Source organism: Danio rerio, chromosome 9 (genome assembly GCF_052040795.2).
Source record: "Danio rerio strain M-AB ecotype USA chromosome 9, GRCz13ab, whole genome shotgun sequence".
Classification (NCBI taxonomy): Eukaryota; Metazoa; Chordata; class Actinopteri; order Cypriniformes; family Danionidae; genus Danio; species Danio rerio.
In genome coordinates, this window is record NC_141029.1 from 41,568,261 (window position 1) to 41,591,307 (window position 23,047).

At 39.4% G+C, this 23,047-nt stretch overlaps 1 protein-coding gene and 1 long non-coding RNA gene across 6 annotated transcripts in view; both read right to left on the bottom strand.

Moving 5' to 3' along the window:
- erbb4b (erb-b2 receptor tyrosine kinase 4b) overlaps positions 1 to 23,047 on the bottom strand; it is a 655,930-nt gene that overhangs the window by 429,639 nt on the left and 203,244 nt on the right. The gene's annotated exons all lie outside the window — the stretch shown is intronic.
- Positions 4,404 to 14,629, bottom strand: LOC147835375 (uncharacterized). Of its 2 annotated transcripts, XR_015498992.1 has the most exons (4): positions 13,574 to 14,629; positions 11,773 to 13,429; positions 11,435 to 11,664; positions 4,404 to 5,650 (listed from the first exon to the last, which is right to left on the bottom strand). It is a non-coding gene; the product is annotated as an uncharacterized LOC147835375 (long non-coding RNA). The 2 variants fall into 2 exon arrangements; XR_015498991.1 differs by having other exon boundaries at positions 11,773 to 13,577.

The window sequence follows — 23,047 nt, forward strand, 5'->3', positions numbered from 1 at the left end:
GCTGCATAATAGCATTGCACCTACTGCAGCAATGATATCAGTCTTATTACACAAAGTACAGACCCAGAGATGGATTGAAAAATAGTAAAGCTCAACAGTTTTTAGTAAATTAAACAGTATTTAACTGTTATATGAACTGTATTTTACTGTAAGACTATAAAAGTAGCATTATGCATTGTGTTATATGCTACTGCATGTTAAAGTTACATTGTGAAAATTACTGTATATTTTACAATAGATCTCAGGTGTCAATTCCAGTTCCTGGAATCAGAGCTCTGCACAGTTTAATTTCAACCCTAATTAAACAAACCTGATTAAACTAATTAGGTTCTTTAGGCTTGTTTAAGATCTACAGGTAAGTGTGTTGAAGTAGGGTTGGAACTAAATTGTGCAGAGCAACGGCCCTCCGGGAACTGGAATTGACACCATTGCAATAGTTATACATACAATTAAGTAAATACATATACAGCAAGAGAAATTTTGCTGTAAATGTAAATACAGTATTTTTTTACTCTAGTTAATGTACAGTAAGCTACCAGGGAACTGCTGCCAGTAAGTTAAGTTACTGTAGATTCTACAGGAAAATTGTTAACAGTGTAGCAGGGCAGTTGTATGATGGGCATATAAAAAAAAAGTAAATCAATGAATTGTTTCTTTAAAGCCTTCTACCTTTAAAGAGCCCATATTATACATGAAATAGGGTCATATCTTGGTTGTAAGGGTCTCCAACAACAGTCTAATATGCATGCAAGGTCAAAAAACACTTTTATGGTCTTATAATCTGCATTTATTTTTACCTAATTATCCCAGCGACTCCCGTATGAATCGTCCAGTGATTCATTTGTTCCCAAACCCCTCCTTAGCGCGAAGCTAATCTGCGCTGATTGGACCAATGACAGCCTGTTGCGATTGGTCAACTGCCTTCAGTCAGAGAGTGAAATGGCCAATAGCTAATCAGCAATATAAAAAGTAATCACAGTTCATACACGCTCGATAGTGTAGGCATGGATTTTAGCTGCCACACACACACAAAAACACACACACGCACCTCCGGACGACAACGCTCCCGCTTCCGCCCGCACCCGCCAGGTTTTAGCCTGAGAACCCGCTCCGTTTTCTGCCCGCCGCGCCCGATCGCGCTAGAGCGGGGGAGAACACAACCAAAAGTCACCCAGCTATACAGTCCAGACAGCCAAGATGTCTGTATAAACACACACACAGCACCAAGCACACAAAGCTCGCTCTCGCTCGCTCTCTCTCTCTCTCTCTCATACGCGCGCGTGCGCACTAACACACACACACAAGCACCAAGCAGACTCTCTCTTTCTCATTCGCATAGCAATATCCGTGATATTGCTAGACAGCCCGCTCCCGTCCCAAATTAAACCCGTTACCGACCGCTCCCGCGATTTATTCGGAAATTTATTCCCGCGCCACAGAAATTTGGTGCGGGGACAGCCGCGGGAATGCAGAACTCTAGCACGGAGCTCCATAAACAAAGCAGCACGCGTCGCGTTTTTAACGTGACTTTGCACGCGATAAGAGAATATAGCCAGTTAACCGGATACAGTACACGCGGTTACAAGTAACAAATCACAAATACATTTGCAAGCTAGAGTCAACGAGGCAACAACTTTAACCGCACGTACTTACACTTGAGAAATGGAAACCCATCCTGACGTCCATCAGTAAGTTACTCTTTACTGATCCTTCCTTTAACAAACGCAGATGAAGTATTCTTTGTAGCATGCAGTTTCCAGAAGTTTCCAGTAGTTTCCAACTGCTTGGTTATAATGCTGATGTTTCATCTTTGGGTAGAGACTCAATATATCCATCTGCAGTGTGACTTCACTCGACCGGCATGTTTGTGTGTGTGTTTGTGTGTGTGTGTTTGTGTGTGTGTGTGTGTGTGTGTGTCTGGGTTTCTGCGTCAGAGGGCGGGGCCTCAGGTTTGAAATCTCCCGGGTTTGCGCGTGCACGTGAATAACTTGGTTTCGTTTGTACGTCATGGCGAAACACCTAATGAATCGGTATCAAGGCGACTCGTTTGAAGCACTATGAGTCGACTCTTTTATAGATGAATCAACCGTTTTAAACACTGTATTCTTACAGATTTAAGCCTTAGCTGGATACTTCACTTCACTTAGAGCTGTGTTACACACTACATGGAGGGGAATTTTCAAAAACCCATAATATGGGCTCTTTAAAGGAGAAGAAGATACATTTATGTCCATATATGATGCTTATAAAATGACAAGAGCCACTATTATTATTAAAGTTGAGTTGTGCGCTACTCTTACATTAAAAATAATTTCATTCCAACTATTTTGATAGTTGTCGTCCTTGGTGTGAAAGAGCTTTTAGAATGGCGCCTTTCACCATTAAACCAAAACAAAGCCATGGATGTGCAAAACATTACATGGCTTGATTATTCACTATACTGTAGATCCATAATTTTGAAAAGCAAAATAAGCACACGAATATCAAAGATTCCTTTATTTAAACTTTGCTTCACACAAAACAAACGAGTCTGTCCTTGTCCATGTGGCTCTCTATGAAAAAGGAACAGACCAGCACAGAGCAAACACAATCAGTGTAAAGATGCACCCGGCTCCACTATTAATGGTACAAGTGCGTGACGGACCAAACACAATGAGATCCGCAAGTGAAGAGAGGAAATCGTTAAACACAGTCTGATCTCTGTCACACTGCATCAAACTGTCTCCTTCCTGATGCCCGCGGTTCAGTCATGCTCTGCGTTCAGAATCAAATAAGAACATTGCGTTTGCTCACTGCTTTTTTTTTTCGTTTTTACTTTTTCTTGCTGCTTCTAAAAAGCGACCCTTTGCTAGCAATTAAAAACCCTTAATTTAGGGGTCACGCGCTCTTACAGAATGTGTCACATTCAGCCGGTAAGTGGCTAGGAAATCTAATTTTCAAGGTGCAGAGCGGATTGTTCTCAAACCCAGAACACACACATACACCCTTCCCTTAGGAAAGCACAAATTGGAAAAACAGTGTTGATCATCTGTGTATAATCGGTTCTCTGAGAAATCCATACTACACTATGAGGACAAAACTTAGTCACTATGCAAACACTGAAAATAGACAATTTGTTCATTTATTTATAAATTCAGTATTTATACTCTTTAATATATCCTTCTTGGCAGCAAAGAAAAAAATAAATAAAATAAAAACAAATATAAAACAAAATAAAATAAAACAAATGTGAGAGTCTTTGGTTGTTTCCCAGTACTGGGTTCAGGCTGGAAGGGCACCCGTTGCGTAAAGTATATGGAATATGGAATAGTTGGCTGTTTAAGGCAGATTTATACGTTGTGTGATCGGCATGACCAACAGTGTCTGCCTTGAATGCAGTTGTGCATTTATACTTCTGCGTGCTGTTTGTGTTGCTCTGCAATAACACTTCCCAAACGCTAGCTGCCAGTTGATTATGTTCCTGGGTGTAGATTTTCTTCACTGGCGTTTTTTTTTTTTGCTACACGTAGCTGAAATTCACTCATTCAGAGGTGGGAATCAGCAGACATGCAACAATAAACATAAGGTAAACACGAAACAAAAGTTTACATCTGGAGCTTCTTCACAGGACTCCACACTTGGAAACAATCGCTCCATCAGGCTCGCCGTTATCAGCACCACCCACTTTTATCAGCGCTACCAAGTCGACCAATTACAGAGTATGCGCTACGCATTGTTGCACATCAGTGTCAGCTTCAGCCACGGCGAGGGCTATGTGACCATATAAATCAGCCTTTATTGTGCTGTGGTGACCCCTGATAATCAGTCATTAAGCTGCAGAAAAATGAATAAAAAAATAAATGAAAAATCAAATTTAATTATCGAAAATAAGATAAAAGCTTTACTTTATTCTAAGTGATTAGTGATAAGTGATCAAAGTTTTTTCTTCATTTATTCTTTTAGTTTTTATTTTTATTTATTTATTTTTTTTAAATGCAGCTTTTGGACCCTGATGACTTCCACTGTTGTCTGACAAATCCATACTGCACTATAAGGATAAAAAATAAGTAGCTATGCAAACTTTGAAAACACACAATTCATACATTTAATTATGAAGTCAGTATTTATACTCTTGCTGTATACTCTCTTCTTGGCAGACATTAAAAGTGTGGGCTTTTTCTCTTTATGTACAGGTCAGGGGCATCACAAGCTAAGCTAAGCTAGACTAAGCTAAGCTAAACTAAACTAAAATAAACTAAAATTAAACTGAAATTTAAATAAATGAAATCAATATAAAAACTAAATAAAATATAAAAAATAATAAAAAATAATAATAATAAAATATTAAATAAAATAAAACCTTTATTTTAATACAACAACAGCTAAAAGTTTGTTCATTTATTGATTTATTATTTTTATTTTTTATGCAGCTTGTGGGTCCTAATGACTTCCACTGTTAAGACACAAACATTACTTAAGAACATAAACAGTAATTTGTTCAGTCTACACATGCAGAATTGCATAATACAAACCAGAAAATGGATTGAATAATACAGACTTAAGGTTAGAAAGTGTGACACAGATTGTTTTTAAGTGTGCATGATTTCTTTTTTTTCTTTTTTCTGATTTAAATATTTCCCAGATGATGTTTAACAGAGCAAGGACATGTTCTCAGTATGTCTGATAATATTTTTTTTTTCTTTTGGAGAAAGTCTTATTTGTTTTATTTTGGCTAGAAAAAAAGAGGTTTTCAATTATTTTAAAACCGTTTTAAGGTCAAAATTATTAGTGCCTTTGCGCTTTATATTTTTCAGTTAGTCTACAGAACAAACCATCATTATACAAAAACTTGCCTAATTACCCTAACCTGCCTAGTTAACCTAATTAACATAGTTAAGCCTTTAAATGTCACTTTAAGCTGTATAGAAGCGTCTTGAAAAATATCTAGTCAAATAGTATTTATTGTCATCATGGCAAAGATAAAATAAATCTGTAATTAAAAATGAGTAATTAAATTTATTATGTTTAGAAATGTGTTGAAAAAAATCTCTCTGTTAAACAGAAATTGGGGAAAAATAAACAGGGGGGCTAATAATTCTGACATCAACTGTATATATACACAGTATTTTTTGAAGAAAAAAATGTAAATGCTTTGTGTTAAAACAAAGAAAGTGTTATTTTTATACACGGTACACACACATACACACACAATATATAACTATAAGTTATAACTATAAGTTATAACTATAATGCTATGAGAAAACATCTTGTTTTCAACAAGACATGTGTTGGTTCAAAATGAGCAAATGCTGTCATAATTCTCTTGTCCTGTTCTCCTAAAGTGAAATCAAAGCTTTTAATAAATGAATGTGATTTTTGGAAAAGTATGTTCCTCGCGTTCTGATGCAGAGCACCAGGACTGAGGTGCTGTTGAACAGGAAAAGCCTCCTCACAGCTGACAGGAGCAGCGAGAAGCCCAAACTCCCACCTCTCACACACCTGCTCACTCTCCCATAGAGAAACAACCACAGCGAAGCAAAGACACACACTGGCAGACTGCCAACATCCCTACTACTACCCTAACTAGTACGCTTTCATTTTCTGAGTGTTGTCACTGATACCCTGAAATCACAAATATATGCGAAACCCAGAACTCGGTCCTGCTCTGTGACTGCATATTGTAGCAGACTGAAGAAGGTCAGGAAGCGTTTAGCAGTCAAAACTTGTCTTTTATTGAACTTTTGCACGTTGCAGACAGAGTAATCCTTTTAGCTCTTCACATAAAACAACTCTCTCTCTTGTGAACCAAAGAAAAACCCCAGATACCTGTCAATCTCTCGAAAACCCGCCCCCTCCCTCTCAAGTGCGCAGACTCCTTTTTCCCGTAATCCAGCCCCTTAAAGCCCTACATTACCCAACATAAATACACGCCAAACTACAACAACCAGGAACTGTATTTAAACCTTTTCTAGCATGCTACACTGCCCCCTCCTCACAAAGTTCCTCGACCTCGAGGGAACAAACATAGTCCTGGAGACGTCTTGGTGGCCTCTTGACTCTCTGAGACCGAGGTGAGCCCCTATCTGCAACAGGGCCACCAGAATGTGAACTTTGTAGCTCAGGAACTGGTGTAGTTTCACGGAGGACATCTATAGTATTAGAACTACCCAACCCGTGTCCCGCCTCATTCTCCAGAACAGGCATAACTGTAGGAGAGGCCTGCACTGTATCTGCTGAAGTACACCCTCTGTACGGAGCCAGTCTATCCCTGTGCACCGCTACTTTCCTGCCTCTTGGTGGCATCTGAACACGGTAAACAACTTCCCCAATTCTCTCCAGTACAATGCAAGGCCCCACCCACTGTGCATCAAGTTTAGGGCACCTGCCCTTCTTCCTCTGTGGGCTGTACACCCACACCCTCTCTCCCGCTGTGAAGTGTCGCCCTTTCATTTTCAAGTCATAATTCCGCTTCTGTCGGATCCCCGCTTTCAGCAAGTGTTGCCTTGCAAAACTATGAGCGGTTTCCAAAGAGGCCTGAAGCCTACTTGCATACTCAGGGCCCGGTGGCACAGCAGGTGCATCAGGAGGCCTTCCATAAGCCATTTCCCCGGGCGTTCTGATTTCTCTGCCCAACATTAAAAGGGCGGGAGTGCATAAAGTTGAGTCTTGCACAGCTGATCGGTATGCCATTAAAATAAAAGGCAAGTGCCTGTCCCAATCTTGCTGATTGGTTTCAGTTACAATGGCTAATTGTTCTGCCAGAGTCCTATTAAATCTCTCGACAAGACCGTCACTTTGTGGGTGTAAAGGGGTAGTCCTTGTCTTGTGGATCCCCAGTTTTTCACACATAACTGCAAATATACGTGACTCAAAGTTCCGGCCCTGATCACTGTGGATGGACTCAGGGACCCCAAAACGGCTAAACATCCCATCCACTAATGCATCTACCACTGTCTCAGCTTCTTGGTCAGGCAGTGCGTACGCCTCTGGCCATTTTGTAAAATAATCCATAGACGTCAACACAAACCTGTTACCCCTCTCTGAGCGTGGGAATGGGCCCATTACATCTACCCCCACCCTCTCCATTGGCCCTCCTACAGGGAACTGCTGAAGAGGAGCAATGGACCGACCAGGGGGACCCTTACGGGCAGTGCAAGCATCACAACGCCGACAAAAATCCTCTACATCTCTCCTTACCCGCCCCCAGTAAAAACATTGCCTCACTCGATTAAGTGTTTTTGAAACACCAAAGTGTCCAGACCCCACTGTACCATGAGAAGCCCCAATAACCCCCTCACGCAACACTTTTGGTACCACCACCTGCCACCTTTCCTCTCCAGTGGTGGGGTCTTTCCACCCTCTCTCCAACACACCATCCCGCAGACGCAAGCCCTTAAATTTGGCCCATAAAGTTTTTGTTGACAGTGACATAATAGCCACTTCCTCCCACGGAGGTCGTTGTTGGGCTTGAACCCACTGAATTACTGGCTGCAGGTCTACATCTTGCTCTTGCAGCCGCTTCCAGTCCTCTATGCCCACAACCTCCATTGCTGCACACACCAGTGTATCCCCACACTTACAATCAGCAGAATTCTCCCCTGCATCAACATTCCCCAGCTCTCGGTCCCTGGCTTCCTTCTTGTCGCAGTAGCGACACCCAGCTATCGCACACGGCCGGCGAGACAGAGCATCTGCGTTTGCATGGCTCAACCCTGTACGGTGAACTACCTTCATGTTGTACGCCTGAAGTTCTTCAATCCAGCGTGCCAGTTGGCCTTCTGGCTCTTTAAATGACATAAGCCACTGGAGAGCAGAATGGTCAGTGCGTACTGTGAAATGTAACCCACACAGGTAATACTTAAAATGTCGCACAGCAAAAAGCATTGCAACGAGTTCCCGCCTGGTAACGCAGTACCTGCGTTCAGCCTTACTGAATGCTTTGCTATAGTAGGCAATGACTCTCTCCCCACTAGCCCCCACCTGAGAGAGAACTGCCCCCATACCCACATTGCTGGCATCTGTGTCTAAAATGAAAGGAAGTGCCGGATCAGGGGGGGCCAAGATTGGGGCTGTAACCAGAGACAGTTTCAGGGCAGCAAAAGAATCCTGACACTCCTCCGTCCACCTAAAGGATTTATCCTTCTTCAGCAGACGGAAAAGTGGGTCTGCAATGCTGGCAAAACCCTCCACAAACCTCCTGTAATATGACGCTAAGCCAAGAAAACTTTTAAGCTGCTGTGCTGTTGTGGGAGCAGGCCAGTTGCTCACAGCCTGCACCTTCTCTTCCACTGTGCCAATTCCCTGTCCTCCCAATTTGTGCCCTAGAAATGTCACCTCCTTCCTAAAGAATTTACATTTTTCTGGGTGCAGCTTCAAGCCAGACTCACTCACACGAACCAGCACATGACTGAGGGATTCCAGTGAGGTTTGAAAAGAGCTACCATGAACCAGTATGTCATCTAGGTACACCAGACACTCAGACCTTGGAATACCCGACAACACCTTGTCCATTAACCTTGCAAACGTGGCAGGTGCATTGCAGAGACCGAAACAGAGCACCCGGAACTGCCACAGCCCTCGACTGGTGCAAAATGCTGTTTTAGGCCTTGCATCAGGCGCAAGCGGTACCTGCCAATAGCCAGAACGAAGGTCCAAGGAAGTGAACCATGAGGACCCCACCACCAGGTCCAGTGATTCGTCGACACGGGGAATGGGGTAGGAGTCCTTTCTGGTCACTTCATTAAGGCGTCTGTAGTCAACACAAAATCTCCACTGGCCCCCCTTCTTAGGCACTAAGACTACCGGTGCAGCCCATGCACTCTCGGAGGGCTCAATTATCCCTGCTTGTGCCATTTCTGTCAAGGCCTTATCAGCAGCATCCTGTCGTGCAAAGGGGAGCCTCCGTGGCCGCAGCCTAACAGGTGTGGCATCTCCAGTCTCTATTTCATGTTGTACTAGGTGTGTTTGCCCCACATCTCCCTCCCTAAATGCAAAACAGTGTTTGAATTTAAACAGCAAATCCCAAAACTGCTTCTGCTGACACTCATCCAAGCCCTCACAATTCTTACACCATAACTCCCTCAAATCCCCCAACCCTGTCTCCTCCCCAAGAGGGGAAATCAGAGTGCTGGTTCCCTGCCCTTGCATGTCATGGAATTGTGGGGCCACCCTGGGATAGACCACAGGCGGAGCAAGGGCTAAGGAAGTAGGAGAGTTCTTTACCCCTTGAGGACTGTTGTCAGCTTTGTTGTGGTTTTGCAAGTGTGGTATATGTTCCCCCCCATTAGGCTTCCCATGAGAAGATTTTGCCTCTAGAAGGCCTGTAAAAGACATATCCCTGTCATTTCCAGTGGACATGACAACCTCAGGACCCCCTTCGAAACAAAGCATACCATTTTTCAAGTCTAACTTACAGCCTGCACTTCTTAGGAAGTCTAGACCGAGAATACAGGGGTCCTGGACAGTAGCCACCCACACTGAATGTTGTAATGTCTTCCCTCCGACAGTGAGCTCCACCTCCCCTTTACCCTTCATTGGTGCAAGTTCCCCTGTCACTGTGCGTAACAGAACAGTGGTGGGATCCAGTCTGGCATTGGTTGGTACCAAATCTGGTCTCAAGACCGTTACAGTAGAGCCTGTATCCACCAATGCCACACATGGAACTCCTTCTACTAAAATTGGTACATGACAAAAATCACTAACACATGTTCGACCCACCACAACTACAGACTCTTTGGGCCCATATTTCCCCTCCCCCAACAAAACATGTTTTCTCTTCGTTTGCCCCACTCCTTTGACCCCTGATGGAGAAGTCTCATGGTCGGGATGAGAGTTGAGGGTCCGCACATCCCCGCTCATGCGGACCCCAGGCCGTTTCCCTGGTTCCCCGCTACATTAGGACACTGTCTGACTAAATGTCCAGTCTGACCACAACCCCAACAAACCTTTGGTCTCGTGCGAGGACGTTGCTCGGCTTGAAGTGTCACAGATCTAATTAACTCAGTTATCTCTGAGACCCAGGCTGGTCTTTCACTTAACCCCTCCCCCACATCAGCAGACCTTACTGGAACAATATTGTGATGACTCTCTTCCAATTTAGGGGTTCCACAAACAATTTCTCTCTCCAAAGCCATTTCCAAAGCATCCTGTAGGGTATGTGGGTGGGCCAGTTGAGTTTGTCTGCGGAGCTCCACAGGGGCCAGGGCCTGGACGAACTGGTCTCTTGCAAGCTCCCCTTGAACAGAGGGAGGCATGTGGGCATATGCACGTCGAGTCAGATTCTCAATGTCGTTTGCTAAAACTCTCAGCTGCTCTCCAGGAAGCCTGCGTCTATTATTCAGTTCAGAACGCAGGAGGCCTGACTGTTCAAATTGGCCAAAACGTCGTTTCAGAGCACCGACAAGTGCATTATAGTCATGTCTGTGTTCAGGGCTTAGAAGTAACAAGCAGGACAGGGCATCGTCAGTTAGGCACATAGCCAATTCAAGAGCTTTGCGGTCCTCTGACCAGCCTCCAGCTCGAGCCAGCAATTCAAATTGAGCATGAAAAGCTTCCCAATCAGCTTTGCCTGAAAATTTGGGTGTTTTAACAGTCACTATAGCTGTAGCGCCGCGGCCGCCACTGCATTCATATGCGTCGGCAGACAGCGCGGATCCGTGGGCGCCGCCATGTTTATTTACATCGTCAGGCAGCGCAGCTCCGTGGGCGCCGTCATGTCCATTTTTATCCGCACCCGGCGGGGTTCCAAAGGTGCCGCGGCGTATATTTACATCAGCCGACAGCGCCAACCCTTGGGGGCTGCTATGTTTGTTTTCATCAGTACCTCGCGTTGTAACATGGGCGCCGCCATGTTTGTTTGTTTCTCTCGTGACTGTTCGGTAACTCTCGGCGGCACTCGGCTCTGGTAACGAAAGCCCGGCATCTGCTGCCATCCGCCTCGTGGCATCAATCACACGAGCTCTGTGAGATTCCCATCGATCTTCCTGCTTAATCAAGTGCTCAGGAGGCGACATTGATCCATCCAGAGCCCCACGAAACCTTTGACTTTGGTCCTTCGATTCGGACTTTATTTTTCCTTGGGTCTTCTTCCACATCGCGTTGGTTGCAGGACGAAAAATAAGTAAATGCGGCTATCCAGTTCACTTCTGACACCAGTGTAGCAGACTGAAGAAGGTCAGGAAGCGTTTAGCAGTCAAAACTTGTCTTTTATTGAACTTTTGCACGTTGCAGACAGAGTAATCCTTTTAGCTCTTCACATAAAACAACTCTCTCTCTTGTGAACCAAAGAAAAACCCCAGATACCTGTCAATCTCTCGAAAACCCGCCCCCTCCCTCTCAAGTGCGCAGACTCCTTTTTCCCGTAATCCAGCCCCTTAAAGCCCTACATTACCCAACATAAATACACGCCAAACTACAACAACCAGGAACTGTATTTAAACCTTTTCTAGCATGCTACAATATGAAGAAAAATGGTTATGCAATGAGGTTATTCTTCCAGGACACACACAAACACATACAGCTGTGCTCGACTGCATAGAGGTTCGCACCAGGAAATGTTTGCAAATCTCAAAGCTGATTCTTGCATGTTGGATTCATGGCTAATTGGCTTGCTTGCTATGAATTTTAACACTGAAGACACACAAAAATGTGAAAGATGTCTATTCTGATTTAGTTTGGTGATTATTACTATTAATAATTACAGAATGTCATGGCAATGGCCTGATCTCATGATTATCAATTTTTGTAAGCTATAAAGATCTATCACCCCCCCCCCCCCCCAATGACTATAAATACAATGGAAAGAAATACGAATTTAAGAAAGCATTTAAGAAAGCATCAGATCACAGTGTAGTGGTTATTATGTAAAGTAAAATTATTTTACAAGCAATATTCCGCTTGAACACAATATATACAAAATAAACGATGAAAACTGTATTGCTTTATATAAGAATCTAATTTAATTTAGTCCGACATCGCATATTTCCATACAATATAATATGCTCAAAACAGTATGTTCGAATTGTTTGTCCAACTATTTTGAAAGTGACTCATGTCATCTGCAGTGCATCATGGGAGTGGGTGGAGGATATATTGTTTGTGATATTAAAGGCACTATGCTTTTTTCACCACTAGGGGAGCATATTCACAACAAAAACAAACATAGGTTGCGTCCAAAATGGCATACTTTCATAGTAGGCTAAAATCAGTATGCGAGCCGAGTAGTATGTCGGATTTTATAGAATTTGAAAAACAGTATGCAAGAAGTACCCGGAAGAACTACTACTACCGGTGAGATTATGAAGTGTGCATCCCATGTGCGCTATGCTATCCTATGATGTACTGTGAGAAAATTGATGAAAGGGAGTGAGGCTACGCAACTGACGGGTCAAGTGATCATGACAAAATGGCAGATGTAGTGAGTCTAAGTTCCCTTCAAACTACTCACATTCATACTGTATAAAACATACTTTTATAGTGGTTGAGTAGTACATTTAAATTCAAATGCAGTACCTATTGAATAATAGGTGATTTTTAACGCAGCCATAGTCTATAAATATGTTTGTTTGTTTTTTGTTTTGCTTTTTACTTGAGGACAGCTGACCTCAGCAGACTGAACGGAGGAGATGGAACACAATCGATATGTGTTGGGACAACAAGAAGGCATTGAGTTAACTTACTAGTTTATACCAATTTATGTGAATTGAACTAAAAACTATTAAGTAGTTCAACAAAAAAACTGAAGTCTGAATGTCATTTTTTGAGTGCAGAGAAGGCGGACCAGAAAGACAAAAGATATAAGCTTTTTTGAATTAAATTGAATTGGAATATTCAACTTGCAATACATTAAACTGACCTAAAATATATAATTCTCATTAAACTTAAAAATTTACTTTGAAAAGTTAAATGAATATAAAAAAAACATTGTTATGATTTAGAGCATATTTTCTCCATGTACACTTGTACTACAAAAGAAACTGACCTGAAAACATATCCCTATGTTTCTTTCAGTATTAATGAGAAATCTTATTTGAATTAAGTTAAAGTCCCTTGACTTTATAACTCATGAAGAACTTTCCAAGTGTTTGAAACCTCTAAATTCTTTCTTATAAACAACATCAAAACTACATAAATATTACCCTGAACGGAATTTCTTAAAAATAAATCAATATTACTTAAAACGTAATAGATGAAAAAAGTGATTAATTTTTCATGCTGCAGTGGTTGATAAATAGACATACATATTAATATTTATCAACAAAATTCAGAACCAGATCTGTGTGTGATTTGGGCCAAAGGCTAAATATACAAAATAAAAATATGTGAAATGAATAAATAAATACTCCCTTCACAATCCATATTGTTACAAATATACTCCCTGAGCTATAGTTCATATGGATATCCCTGAAAACTTTTTCAAGAGTTCACACTTAGCTGATGATTGATAATAAAGCTAGTTTGGCATGCTGTCCTGGGAGAGAGCCCTGGGCTCCCTCCCGTTGCAAGGCGAGAGGGGAGTTTGAGCTCAGGTAGATCTCGATGACTCCCCCTCTTGCTTACTGTAGCTAAGAGTCAGATATGGATGCTGAAGGTGTACTCAGGTGTTTTCGAGACGAAGATATTGAGATGAGAAAAGTCTGGTTATTTATAGTGAGTTAGAGATCGTCTGATAGGATAATCACTTATTAGCTAAAGTTGGAACAGCTGTGAGCAATCATAAGCATGTGATCCTCTCGAAATTTGTTTATAAATAAACTTCACTTATTTGTATTGTTTAATGTTGTTAATGCCTTATATTGTGAATTTTTAAAGGGAATGCCAAAAATGGCTATACTATTTGTATACCATTTTCTAAAAGCACTCCATTTTTGCATCTTCGTTTGTATTGTCAGAACTGACGCGCTTCACCTTAAGCAAACATCCATTTGATCTGCATGTAATCTAATTTCTTTCTAGGAGAAACAATTGAGATATGAAAGAGAAGTCATTTCCTAGGAGAGTTTCCTGTGCAATTATGCTCTGTGTGGCAGCTCGTTTATTACAGACAGAAAATAAAGCTGCTATACGGGGTGTGATGTGCATGAGGCGGGATGTTTGTGCCCTATTAAACTCACCTTCTAGCTTCAGTACAGCTCTAATGCCTATTAGCCTGGACGTTTGATGGCCTACTGAGTGTCATTAGCAAATCACAAGCCGTTTTCACCTCAGAGAGTCCTGAAATATTGCAGCATTCTGTGCAGTATTACGTGTCAGTGCTTAATTTTTTCAGACAATTCTCTTCACAACATTTCAGTAATTTTGTTGATGCTGTTATCTTTCTTCAGTGTTTCACAGGAAGCTTAGTTTCTGTTCCAGGTAATCAGCAGCACCACTCAGGCATGCACAAGAGCTTTATATAGAAATTGAATGCACTTGAATGAGCTTAAGCCACAGAAATACACATCTTCACATTCAGAGCATGTAATTGCAATTTTGCTTTTTTTTAGGTGAAATGGTAAGTTTATAAATTAATATGTAGAATAACTTCTGTAGCCCACATGAACAAATTTAGTTAGGCGATGTTATGTATGTTAAAGTGGTACTTGGTAAAATTATATTTAATTGTAAACTCTTCTTGGCAACAATGTAATTAAAGAACATTGGTCAGGGTCAGATCAAGCAAATAAAATAAAATAAAATAAAATAAAATAAAATAAAATAAAATAAAATAAAATAAAATAAAATAAAATAAAATAAAATAAAATAAAATAAAATAAAATAAAATAAAAATAAATAAAATAAAATAAAATAAAATAGTTTTAATTTGATATAAAACTGGAAAAAAATAATAGTAAGTTTCATTTTAACATAAACGGAAATAAAAAAATAAATAAATAAATAAATTGTTTAATTTTAATATAAAATTGAAATAGTAAATTAAAAAAATAAATAAAATAAAAAAGTGAAAGTTTTGTTTTAATATAAAACAAATTATTATATAAATTAAATATAAAATAAAATAAATGAAAGATTTTTTAAATAAAAAACTGAAATAAAATAAAAATAAATAACTGAACATTTTTTATTTAATACAAAAGTGAAGTAAATATAATTAAAATAAATAGTAAAATAAGTTTTATTTTGATATAAAACTAAACAATAAAAGTGATCATTTAATTTTATATAAAACTGAAAATAATAAAAAAACTAAATAAAATAAAATAAAATAAAATAAAAAAAATAAATAAAATAAAATAAAATAAAATAAAATAAAATAAAATAAAATAAAATAAAATAAAATAAAATAAAATAAAATAAAGGTTAAATAAATTGTTTAAAAATAAAGAATGGCAGATTTTTTAAAAATAAAAAAGCAATTATTACTATTTAAAATAATTTTAAATTAAAGAGATCATTCATCAAAAACATTCTGTCACACTCCACTTTTTCAAGAAAAACAGGATGTCCTAAAGATATTTGAAAACCAGCAACCATCAACATGCATTGCAAGAACAAACAATACAATGGAAGACAATGACTGCTGCTTTCCAACATTCTTCAGAATATCTTTTTTTTAACTACAGAAGATACAGTTTCAAAACAAGTGGAAGGAGAGTAAATGATGACAGAATTTTCATTACTGGGTGAACTATCCCTTTAAGTCTCAAATAGCAAATATCAATTTATTGAGTCTGACTCAGGGTGAAACTCAATAAACCGATAGCTCTTTCTTTCTTGTTGTCACATAGCTTGTTTTGATGTGGATTCTTTTTTTTTGTTTTACACCAGCAGTCCTTCATTCTCCCTCTCGTGGGTGCAGTGCAGCAGAGCATGGCTTTTTTCTGGTGAACTTCACCCAGTTTGTAATGTGCAATCTCTGGATCACCGCCTTCCTTAGGCATCAGTCCACTGAACAGGCAGCCAATAATGACCTCATGCCATCAAAACACGGAGTGATGTAGCAAAACTAATGCGTTTAAGATTTGAATGTTACAGGTTCAGTGCTGAATGGTCTTCTTGCTAGATTAATTTGAGAGCAGAGAACTTTTTTTTTTTTTTTTTTTTATGGAAATCAACTTTGTAATGAATTTTCGAATTTATTCACCCTCAGGCCATTCAAGACTTTGTTTTTTCTCTGGACCAGTTGAGGTTTAAATTTTAGATAATCATGCTGTTAAAACTTTAAAGGTGCCTGCTGTTTGGGAACAGTCAAGTTAATGTAAAAAGGGTAGTTATGCAAATACTTCAGAAAATGTATTAATTTATGTAGATTTATAGTGGTTTACAAACTTATCCAACTGATTAGCACATATGATTAAGTACAATTTTAGAATTTGCCTTCATCAAGCATGTCAATTCATGTTGTCCTAAATATATTTCAGATATGCTGATGTAATACAGAAAATACTGTATTTCACCAGGAGCATGGATATTTAGTTTTGTGTAATATGTAGACTCTCAAAATATAGTTTATTTGTAAAGTGCATTTAATAAATCACAAAGAACCATGATTACATGCTACAGTAATTTAAGTATATAAATTAATCCTGTATTTACAATATTAAAGTTGCACTGCAATGAGAAAACAGTATATTCGACACAGTGAAGTATTCAAATGTTAATTTCTGTGTTTGGGGACACATAGCCAACCAGTGATGATGAACGTGATGATTATAGCTTAGATAGAGTACAAAGAGGCAGAGTAGTGTTCACACACAAGCACATACACAGTCAGTTGCTGTACGTACGTACTGCGTACGCAGTAAAAAAAATTCAGATGTATAAAACACTGCGTATGCCGAATCCCACGCATTTTCTCTTTGTACATCCGAATAACGAGCGCAAAACCCCTCCCTGCCTCCTCCCCCGTATGAATATGCTAATGACTCTACTTTGGCAAAACCAAATGAAGAAGCAATGGCAAAAGCAAGCAAAAGGAGAAACTTTGAACAGAATGTGAATTGGAGTTGCTCCTATCGGAGGTAGACTGAAGAAAAACTGTGTTATTTGCAAGTTTGTCCTCCGGAATTAATGACAAAAAAAATCGAGTGGGAGAGCTGACGCTGGTAGTGGGGTCTCATTGGACACCTCGTTGGAATGAGGTAATTAACTGATAGTCGAGCAGACATCAACACTCCACTCTGGCATAGCTTTTAAAACGCATGGCAACATGTTTTGACACTATCATTCATGAACCTGGTTCGAATCCAGCATCTCATGAACTTATTTTTCTTTTTTCCCCATTACATATAAGATTTTGCCTACTCTTCATCACGAGTAAGACAAGTAGAAATCATTAATAAGTGTGTGTTTTATGTTAAGCGCATTTGACCATCACATACTATTTGCAAACGTTTTGAATGGAAATGTTTCCAATTCATGTAGCCTATGCAAATTCATCTTCAGATGGCGCATTTATAGCAATGTGCGTGCAGTAATTGCTCCGATTAGATTAGGAAAACCGACGATCGCTGCAAGTTGCGCTTTAATGTTTGGCTGGTCAACTGTATGGTATGGAAACCTTATATACCTGCTAGACATGCAGGTGATCCTGTCTCATACAGCTGCCAATCCACGGCTCAAAGATATTTTGAAGTGTGCAATTTAACATGATTGCCTCTAGGAGTCGCCAATGGAAATAAAACAGACACACAAGAAATGCACGTACGCCAGGCATGAAGTTGGTGTGGACCAGCGCACATTCCCACCTTCATCTCATTGTTAGTAAATTCAAGCGTGAGCGTGAAACCTGGGGTACGCAAAGTTTTTACATGCACATACGCAGCGTTGATACATGAGGCCCCAGGAGTCAGAACAATGTCAAATCCAAGTTCAAGGGTAGCGTTTGCAAACTGGAAAATATAAGCACTACTTTTCCCTTGTTGATGTAAAAGGCAATAACGTTTATGAAATTATTTACAATGATATGTTGAGTTGATGGTTGTCTCTCGCATGGTCTCACAACAACATTAGTGTTGATTATTGTACAATGTTCTATATTTATTTTCTAGTCAGTTACAAATAGATTTTTTTTTTTTAAGTAATGCAATAGTTACTTTCCTTGGTAATTAGTTACTTTCAGTAATGTAACTTAGCTATTATTTGTGTGAAGTAACTAGTAACTATAACAAATTACTCTTTTTAAAGGAATGTGCCCAACACTGCTTTTGACAATCATTTATACACAATCAGTGAGCAGATTCAGTGTTTTCAATAATATTGTGATTAATGATCTTTAGCACCATCATCATTGATCAGCATCAGGATTAATGCACCCCTCCGCTTCATTCGGCATCATCTAGTTCAATGTAAAGACACCCCAGAGCAGTGATTCAGATAGTGTATGTGCACAAGGGCCACATTTGACAGTGCATGGCTCTCAGATATCTGCGTGGTGATGAAACCACTGTACCTACAGGGTGAAATAGATCGTTTCAGTCTCCGGTCTCTGGTTTAGACGTCTTTACAGAGTCCACTTTTATACAAATGACCATCCTCCATCTTTGACCACTCAGCTGTGAAGGTTGAAGCTGGATGGTGAAATGAACGAACAATTGTATATGATACTTTATTATCCTGAATGTTCCAGTATTACGATTTAATAACTACTATAAGTATTAATAATAATAATATTATTAGTATGGGGATACCAACAAACCAGAAGAACACAGGTCAAGGGCAGCACAAGCTGCCTAAAAATGCATAAAAATAAATATATATATTTTTTGCCAAATGAAATAAAACAAAATCTGTTGCGACCAACTGAAATAAAATAAATTTAAAATTATTCAAATTAAACTTAGAAACATTATAAACAGGGGCTGCAGGGTGGCGCAGTGGGTTGCACATTTGCCTCAAAGCAAGAAGGTCACTCGTCCAAGCCTCAGCTTGGTCAGTTGGCGTTTTTGTGTGGAGTTTGCATATTCTTCCCATGTTCTCGTATGTTTCTACAGATGCTTTGGTTTCCCCCACAAGTCCCAAGACATGCAGTACAGGTGAATTTGGTAGACTAAATTGTCTGTGGTGTATGTGTGTAAATGAGTGTGTATGGATGTTTCGCACTGATGGGATGCAGCTGGAGGGGCATCTGCTGCATAAAACATATGCTGGATAAGTTGGCAGTTCATTCCGCTGTGGCAACCCCATATTAATAAAGGGACTAAGCCGAAACGAAAATGAATGAATGAACATAACAAGCACAAAAATAATGTAATTGTACCTCACAAGCATATGTAAATAAATGAAGGAAAATAAATGCATATATAAAATAGAGTTGACTAAAATTAAATTAAATGAACAAACGAACTAACTACCTAATTTATTAACTAATTAAATTCAAATGAAATAAAAACTAAATCTAAATTTTGAGGTAAAATGATCACCAGCAAACCAGGCTTGCAGATCGTGGGTAAACATTTACACTACCCAGACTACAATCCTGTCACCTTATGAACTACAAATCCTGTCATGCACCTCACACCCACCTGTTCCTGTTCACCAGTCATTACACACACACACAGCTTACCTATGACTGATTACACAGACTATGTAAACTGCTCACATTGACACTCTGATTGAGTCTTGTTGGTTACACTATGTAACATTACGAAGCGTTTTCCTTGTTAAGTCTCTGTGTTTGACCCTTGCCTTGTTCCCTTGTTTATGTTGTCTGCTGCCTGAATTGACTATTTGCCTGTGATCTGACTACGCTTCTGGATGTCACTGTACGTTCCCGTTAACTTGTGTTAGACCATTGACTGTCTGAAGACTCTGAATAAAACTGCACATGGATCACAACTCCGATGTCCAACAATTCAACGTTCCATAACTAATTTATATAAAATATATTAAAAGGCTAAAATTACTAAAACTAAACTTAATAGGAATACAAAAATAACTTAATTGTACCCCACAAACATATAGAAATAAACAGGCGTAGATTAAATACATATGCACCAAAGCATAACAAAACAAAACAATTTGATTATCAATAGGTCCATTAAAGCAGTGGTTGCCACAGGGGGGAGGGTTGGTGATGGAGGGGCAAGGCAGGACAGGACAATGACAAATCTAATTCATTTCATTAAACTATTAGAATGACTAAAATGTATCCAAATCTGCTGAAAAACAACACAGTGTATATAATAGTAACATTATTACCATGTCAGCCTTTCAATTTTTTTTTTGCAACCACTGGGGTGATTACATTATATTAAAGATACAGCAATTGTGTCAGTTGCAGCAAATTGTAGGGGTTGCAGCCTGAAAAGTTTGGGAACCCCTGCATTAAAGGACTACATTTACTAAAACTTAAATGCAAATGGAAAAATAATGTGATTGTACCACACAAGATATATAAATAAATAGGGGGGGGGGGGGGGGGCAAAATTCAGGTAATAAATAAATAAATAAATAAATAAATAAATAAATAAATAAATAAAATAAGATAAAGAAAACAATTATAAATAAATAAATAAAATAGATAAATGAATGGATGAATAAATAAATAAATAAGCAAATGAATGAATACATAAATAAATACCACTAAAGCACAAAATATGGTAAAAAAAAAATCACTGCAAAATGATTTTTAATAAATAAATTAACTGACATAAGATAAAGGAATAATGAATAACAAAATAAAATAAATAAATTAATAAATAAATAATAAAATTAAATAAATAAATAAATAAATAAATAAATACCACTAAAGCACAAAACATGGTAAAAAAAATAAATAAAATCAATCCAATAATATTTTCTGATACTAGGAAAAAATACATAAAAAATTGTCCAAAAAGATTGCTTTAGACCCCTCCATCCATGTAAATACATCCATATATACAAGAATAAAACACATGAATAAAACGCCTGTCAAAGAACAACAGATGCCATCAAATCTACAAACCAGATAATAGACAGAAGTTGAATTGCAGCCCCTTATACGTATGGCTTTTTAGTGCAATGACTTAGAAACGTTCAACACATTTCCTCATTGGAAAAACAAAGCGACCAGTAAGTCTCCAGTGTTTGTGCATGCATTTGACCACGAATGCCAAAGTGCTGCCACAGTCGCTCAGCTCTCCCCCCGTATCGCATTTCTCTGTCCACGCGTATCTGTCACGGCACACAGATATCAGAGCGAGCAGTCACGCTCTTCTGTAATACATGAGATTCAATCCAACAGATAAATTAGTGTCAGTTTCCACATCCTATTCCTTGCCACCAGCCTCTCTGAGTGTTTGTGTTCTGCATTCCAAATGAATCGGCATCAATCACAGGCCTTTCCGCAAATCCAGCCTGCTTACATGAACACTGCAGGTCTTTGTGTGTGTGTGATATTTGTAAAGGGTGTGTGATTGTGTGCGCTTGGTATCATATCTCAACGGTCAATAAAAATATGAGACTGCTTCAAATTAAAATGATGGAAGATGGTGTTGGCGAATGGGTTATTATTGAGACATGGAAACAGGAAGCATTAACAGTGTGCATCAACAATTTGTGCGTAGCGCAGCTTTTTTTGTAAATGACTTAAGCGTACGTGACAGAAGAGTGATGTTTACTGGTCATATTAATATTAAATGCTTTAGACCTTCAATAAATAAATTTACAGACATATTTATACAAATATACACATATAAACTATTTAAGAGCAGAAGAAAAAAAAAATCCCTCCTCTGCCAGACTGATAATTAGCACAGTCGCGTGTTTTTGTCCATCCTGGCAAGCAAGTAAGAGCGGAATCATTACGCTAATGCAGAGCGTATTCAAACATCTGCCAGCAAACTGGCCTTCATGGCAACAGGTCACTGAGAGAGAGAGAGAGTGAGAGAGATAATATGTCTGGCATGTGCATGAAGAGAAAGAGGAGTCTTTAATAAGGAGGATGACATGGCTGGGTCCACACCAAAGACCTCGGCTAAAAGATCATCCCCTGACCTGTCACTCACCTATTCTCTCTCTCTCTCCAGCGCTCGATTTTTTTTCCCCCAAAGGTTTGGCAGAGTAATCCCACACAGCGAGCAGTGTCAAGGGGCAAACACAATTTCTGAGCTGAATGAGGCGCTCTCTCACACCTGGAGCGCTGTGTGGAGAGACAGTCATGCCTCCCCAGCCGCCTTCCCTGTTTACCCACACTGCACCAGGGTGTTAATTGCTTTTGGGGGGATTAGTCCTGACTGAGCAGGGCCTAAGCCACAGAGCCTTTGCGCTGTCACACACACGGCAGGGCCCCCAGAGTCCTCTCTGGCCCTGGACCAGCAGCGTTCTGGATCACCGGTGCCTAAAGCCCCGCCGCTGCTTCCTCACAGCTGATTGGATATCGAGTCGGGCTTAGGCTGATTGATAGGAGCAGAGGACGGCAGAGAAGATCAGCTCATTCAGACCTGCTTGTTAAGATGCAGATGAGTGGATGGTGAGAGCAAGGAGAAGAGTGGAAGTGCGATAAAGAGATGAAGTTCAAAAGAGGTCTGATTCGTTGTCTGTTATTGATTGGACTGGGGAAGTAACCCCTTCAAGCAGGAATGGACTGTTCCAACCAGATGTGCAGTTCTACCATGGGGAAATTAAACATTACGACGATGGATGGACAAATACTATATATAATGGGAACAATAGCTACAATAAGAGAATGACAGAACAGATAGAAAGATAGAGGGATTCATAGAACAATATAATGATAGATCTAATGATATAATTATAAAGAGAATGATAGAATAATATATAAATATGATAGTATGTGAGACAGAACAACAGATACATAAAATAATAGATGGAAGTCTAAAATTATAAAGTTTAGAATAGAATAAAGTATGGATGGATGGGATGGATCGATGGACGGATGGATGGATGATTGAACAAAGGATGGATTGATGATAGAAGGAAGGATGGATGGAAGTAAGAATGGATGGATGGAATAAACGAAAGATGGATGATGGATAGATGTATGGATGATAGAACAAAGGATGATAGATGATAGAATGAAGGCTGGATGAAACGAACAAAGGATGGATGGATGGAATGAACGAAGGATGGTTGGATTGAACAAACACACGAACGAATGCAGGATGGATGGATGGATGATGGATGGATG